Consider the following 6,483-nt stretch of genomic DNA (forward strand, 5'->3'; position numbering starts at 1 on the left):
ACAGAGAAATGAAAAGCTTAGCAACAAATGCTCTAGAAACTGAAAATAAAAGAGTGTTTTCTTGGGAAACCAGGTTTAGGGCAAGAGCTGGCCCCATCCTGGATTAAAGCCTTTAAAGCTTTAGCTGTTATAAATGATCCCTCAGGTAACCTCTGAGACCTGTCCTCAGCTCCCTTCTCTTTTCACCCTACACACTCTCTGCTGACTTTTACCTCCTACCCTCGCTCCACTGGGAAGGTTTAACCTTTCTGAGGGGCAGCAATCGGTAATGACAACTGCCACTGACCCGAATCGCTTCACAAAAGCTACCATGTCAGGAGAAAGAATTCTACACCCTACCAATCTGGGGCTTTCATTCCAAGCAACAATGATCACTAGGAAGAAAAAAATGGTAACACAGATACGTAAAAACATTCTTATTTTCATGACACCAAGCCAACAAGAGACAGGACAGGTTGTAGCACAGAGGAAGTTCCAAGTGTGAAAACTCCATTCTGTCCTTTGTTTACAACTCCAAGACTGCCACCCCTATGACATGCTAACCATCCTGTGACCCTTGCAAATTCCTTTCCAGATCCTTCTCCAGGATGGGGCCAGATTGATCAAAGACCATCCATTTATCATTACTGTTTGATTTATTTGCATTTGACTTGTCTCATTATAATATCATTTTCAAGAAGAGACCTCTAATGCCAATAACCAGGGGCCCAGCAGGTACCATCTACAGTCTATTAAGACCTCTGTCCTCTCTGGTTGCACTTTGAGCGTGTTCCTTGTTTAAGACACAAGAGTACAAGAATTACAAGATATTATGAGATAGAGTTACAGTAATTCAGATATTCTTTAGCCCCCTCTTCATTATCTTGGTGAACTGAGTATTTCAATCTAACTTTAAAAACCTCAAATACTAAGGTCTCCAAGATCACCTCCCTCCTTTTCACAAGGCCTTTTACCCAATACCAAACAGCAATATTTATAGAGCCATATATTACTATTACTTCCAATCTATTAAAGCAGATGTCCTCCTTTTCTTTGTCAGAATCTATCACAATCCTAGCAAACTCATCCAAGCATGGTTTCACTATTGTCCTTAGATGGATGATGTCCAAGTCTGTATCTGCAGCACAGATATTTCTTCTAAATGCCAGCCTCTATTTCAGCTATTTATCTGACATGTCCCTGAGTCATCTTGCTTAGCTTGGCTTCCCTGGGCAGCAGAATCTGAGGTGGAGATCTCCACGTGGTGGTTCACTGGGGGTGCCCTTAGGAACACCACCTGGGAAGGAGTGATGTCTGCAGGGCTGCACAAGGAGAAGTTGAACTGTGGTGCAGCCCCAACGAAGACTCAGTCAGTCCCATGGGAACCTGACGACCCTTCAAATCTGTTCCAAATTGGGCCAAGGAGGCTCAGACTTCATATTCCAAGATCTACCCGCCCTTGGTTGTAGGTCACCCCCAGGGAAGGGGCATAATCTTGAGTGAAAGCAAGTCCCTTTATGGCAATTCCCACGTTGGAATTCAGCCATGAACCATGGCAGCCAATTTCCCAGACCGCTGGGAAAATGCATATCCAGCAGGTTTATCTCCCCCTGATGACTAGAGGTTATTGCTCCTGCCAACACCGTGACTTCTTCCCTTGCCTCATGCTATCCTGGCATGAGGAGCCTGAAGTAACCAATGGCTGTCATGGCTTGAAGTTTCATAGAGACTCTTCTTGTGTTTCCCAATAGAAACATGTCCTTCTGGGAACCACGACTTCTAAACCTATGGAGAACAGAGTTGCGGGGATGAGAAACAGAAATTCCCTAAGTGGTTCACTGAAGTGATGCCAAGATCACTTCTACTTCTACCCTCAAGTATTCTGCCTTCTCTGGTCACAGCACCATGTACTAGCTGTTGATATAGAACGCCTATTGCATCCCGGAGGATGACCCCATCCTTGCATGCTATCATCTCAAAGTTGGTGCCACAGCTATGCCTTTGAAAGGCCATTCTCTTGCTCTCTTTGGCTGCAGCTTCTGGGTGGCATGGTACATTAGGGCTGGAGGTACAATATGTGGTGGGAACAGTGGAGCCTACGATCAGGGGTGTATTGCTTCACTTCCTTTGCTGTAAAGTAGGTGCAGGTGGCACATCGCAGAATGAACCATCTTCATCTGTATCACCTGCATAGCCCTGGCACAAAATTTCATTATCCCAGAATATATTCAAAGCATCCTCCTGGAGCAGAAATTCCTCTCCAAGATCAGTCATTTTTAATGGCATTACTATATAGAATAACAATATGTTATACAGTAGAACAACAAAAAAAAAAATCAGATGACTTTTCAAAAAAAAAAAAAGCAGACAACTTCAAATAAATGTGATGTTTTAGCAGATTGATCTGGCTGGACTGGATACCCAGAGTCCCGGGGATGTGTGCGCACTGTCCTTTATCCTTAAAAATTATGTAAGGGAAGGAAGCACTGATGTGGGAATGAGTGCTGGAGTAGTAAATCAGGAGATCTGAGACCTCGAAACTGGATTTTCAATTGATGATGATGTAATTTAGTTAGGACATTGAGCAACTTAATGCTTCCTGCAATAGCAATCTCTGTTTCCTCATCTATGACCCTACCTATGAATATCTTTTCCATGTCTTTTCTTGGACGTCTCAAAAGAACCTCAAACTCAACATGTCCAAAACCCATGTCATGATTATTCCCCCACAATCCAGTGTTGTTGTTTTTTTTTAACATTTTCAATCCCTGAAAATGACACCACCACCCACTCAGTCACTCAGGTCAAAAATCTAATTCCCTTTGACATCTATTTCTTCTTCAATCCCACTATTAAGTCCATAACCAAGCCCGGCTGATTTTACCTCCTAAAATCAGGCTAGGTGGCTCTAGGAATTTCACTGGCTCCAGTCCATCTCTTCCACTACCACCAACACCCCCCACCCACCCCAGTCCTGGCCACTTCTTATCTGGACCAATGTGTGATCCTCGCAACTGCTCTACCTGCGTTTACTCTGCCCGCCTCCCATTCTCCTAAGATTCTGGGCATTTAAGCTAAATACCTCACAGATGAGTGCACACACACACACACACACACACACATACACACACCTGTCCCTAATACAACCAGAGTAACCTTTTGAACAGCAAATCCCATCCTGCCACCACTGCCTTCTTGTCAAACATGACCTAAGAGGCAGGACACAGCTGGGCCCCTGCCTCCCTCTCCAGTCTAGTCTGAAATCAAGCTCCCACTCACTACCCATCGGAAATGCTCCTCTGTTATGGGCTGAACTGTGCTCCCCCTCCTCCTGAACTACTGAAAATTTAAGTGTTAAAAGTCCTGATCCCCCAGTAGCTCAGAACGTTGCTGTATTTGGAGATCAAGCCTTAAAAAAATAATTAAGATAAGTAAAGTCATGTGGGTCGACTCTAATCCAACCTGACCAGTACCGTTATAATAAAGGGAAACTGGTACACAGTCACACACAGAAGAAAGACTGAGCAAAGACAGAGAGAGAAGATGGCCATCTATAAGCAATGAGAAGAAACCAACCCTGCTGACACCCTGACCTCTGACTTCCAACCTCCAGAACTGTGAGACAGAAATTACTGTTGTGTGAGCCACCCAGTCTAGGATATTTCAGTACAGTGGCCCAGCAAACATCTTACCTAAACAAAATTCCTAAGTCACATCCAAAAATAACAGCTATCAGTTTCAGAGCACATGCCCCGGGCCAGGGTCTGCCCTTGACCCTCTGTTACATTCTCTCCTTTTACTCTAAGGAGAACCACTGCTCCCTGATGAGGAGGAACCTCAGCAGCTCCTGGATCTGCAAGGAGCACCTGGACTCAGAGCCTCTGCTCAGACACTCATGCCACAGCTTCCTGAGAAAAACTTGTCCAGTGTTTCTGGAATTCTTGGGGATAATCTGGATCATTGCTTAAAGTGTGAGTGTTATAAAAAGCTGAGTCTCCCTTCCACGTGGGAGCTGAAGAATGGCTCTCAGCCCAGCTGGCGGAACCCACCTCAAGGGTTCACCATGGCGGCCATGGAAGGAGGAGGCAGGCGGTAGGGATGGGGGGAGTCTTTCCATGGGAAAGCTGTGTGATCTGTGTCCCCACCGTGCTCCCTCCATCCTGCCCTCTTCCTCTCTATCCGAAGGCAGCCCTCAACAAATGGAGAGCAAGGTGGCCCTGTCAAACCGTCAGAGGACTTAAAATACTGTATTAACACTGCACCTCAGGAGGAGTACTTACATCCATCCATGTCCTTCTGAATTTGCCTGGGAGCGTAATGATGGCTTTAAGGTATTGCTTGAAAGTTTGGAGTTACGGTCCTGTCAGCCTAAGCCTGAAAGTTACTTCTATCTGTGAGAATTTGGGCAAGCCATTTGAATTCTTTAAAGTCAGTTTTGCTCAGTCAGACAGGTGCGGAGATGATTCTGGAAGCAACATCGCGATGGCTGCCCAAGGAGAACCCCAAGTTCAGTTCAAACTGGTATTGGTGATGGTGGTACTGGAAAAACTATGTCCGTGAAACGTCATCTGACTGGTGAATTTGAGAAGTATGTAGCTACCTGGGGTGTTGAGGTCCATCCTCTTGTGTCCCATACCAACAGAGGACGTATTACGTTCAAAGTATGGGATACAGCTGGTCAGGAGAAATCGGGTGGACTGAGAGAGGGCTATCATATACAAACTCAGTGTGCCATTACAATGTTTGATGTAACATCGAGAGTTACTTACAAGAAAGTGCCTAACTGGCATAGAGATCTGGCATGAGTGTGTGAGAACATCCCGATGGTGTTATGTGGCAACAAAGTGGACGTTAAGGACAGAAAGGCTGAGGCAAAGTCATCTGCCTTCCACCAAAAGAAGACTCTTCAGTACAATGACATTTCTGCCAAAAGTAACTACAGCTTTGAAGAGCCCTTCCTCTGGCTTGCTAGAAAACTGATCGGAGACCCTAACGTGGAGCTTGTCGCCATGCCTGCTCTTGCCCCGCCAGGGGCGGTCAGGGACCCAGCCTTGGCAGTGCGGGACAAGCAGGGCTTAGAGGTTGCAGAGATGAAGATGCTGGCCTGTGGGAAGGTGAGGCTGGGGCCCAGCGTCGGAAGTCTAGTTTTATAGGCAAGTGTCCCGTGATGTCAGCGGTGCAGCGTGTTCGCCACTTTATTACATAGCTAAGCAGAACATGTGCTTAATGTTTGGGTGCTGAAGGAGGTGGATGGGCTTTGGAGTGAATGTGGCAGTTAAAAAAAAAAAAAACTTTCATTTTTGGACCTGCATATTTAGGTGATTTGGAACACAATTGTTCCTCCTTGAGTTTCAAGTATAAAACTGCTATAGTCACATGACATGGAGAAAGAAATGGCAACCCACTCCAGTGTTCTTGCCTAGAGACTCCTGTGAACAGGGGAGCCTGGTGGGCTGCTGTCCATGGGGTCGCACAGAGTCGGACACGACTGAAGCGACTCAGCAGCAGCAGCATAGTCACGTGACATTATTGCGAGGTGAAATCTTGTTTGTTACTGTCATTCCCATTCCTTTTCGTTTAGAAGCAGAATAAAGTTTTATTTCAAATATCTAAAAAGGAAGTCAGTTTCCTCACCCCTACAATAAGAAGAGTAATTATAGTAACATTATTATAGGAATATCATAGTAATTAGAGATAATATATGTAAAGCACTTACACAATATTTGACATATGCCTGTGTGCGAAGTCACTTTAGTCATGTCTGACTCTTGGCACCTCTATGGACCATAGCCCTCCAGTCTCCTCTGTCCATGGGATTCTCTCGGCAAGAATACTGGAGTGGGTTGCCATGCCCTCCTCCAGGGGATCTTCCTGACCCAGGACAAACCCGTGTTTCTTGTGTCTACTGCATTGGCAGGCACCACTAGCCCCACTGGGGAAGCCCATAGAGTCAGCTTAAATAAACAGTATGTTATTAGAACTAATGAGAGAGCATGTGAACATACTTTCATGTGAGATCTGTTTACTGCATTGTTGCGTAATTTCTTATCTCTCCCGGACATTGTCAGTGCTCCCTACACGTCCTCGGTCTCGCTTCTCTTTTCTGACTGCTCTTCTCCTGGCCACTGTGTTCTTTGGCCTCTGACAGCCTGCTCCTGGACCTCTCTTAGGCGACACCTCAGGCTACTGGAGTCTGGAGAATGCCAGGTACAGTACGAAAGTCCAGCTCTCTTGCCTTGTGTGAGGACAAACTCTGAGTTCCCTGGTGGGATCAAGCTGAAATGCCATCCTTGCTTTTCTCTTTCACCCTCCCCATCTTGCCTCTCCACCCCCTTAGTGGTTTTTCCTGGGATCATTTCCTCAATAAATCTCCTGCACGTGGACCTTGGTCTCAGAATCTGCTTCTGGGAAGCATAGGCCATCCTGCTGGTACTAGAAAGAAGACTCGCAGCCTTTTCAAGGATGCAACTCTAAACCCTGCAGAAGAGGCAGGAGGCAACTCTT

General features: G+C 45.9%; 1 pseudogene; it reads left to right on the forward strand.

Moving 5' to 3' along the window:
• Window positions 1-4,461: 4,461 nt before the first annotated feature.
• Window positions 4,462-5,132, forward strand: LOC109564163 (GTP-binding nuclear protein Ran pseudogene; annotated as a pseudogene).
• The last annotated feature ends 1,351 nt before the right edge of the window (window positions 5,133-6,483 follow it).

The sequence above is a fragment of the Bos indicus genome, chromosome 10, assembly GCF_029378745.1.
Source record: "Bos indicus isolate NIAB-ARS_2022 breed Sahiwal x Tharparkar chromosome 10, NIAB-ARS_B.indTharparkar_mat_pri_1.0, whole genome shotgun sequence".
NCBI classification, from domain to species: Eukaryota; Metazoa; Chordata; class Mammalia; order Artiodactyla; family Bovidae; genus Bos; species Bos indicus.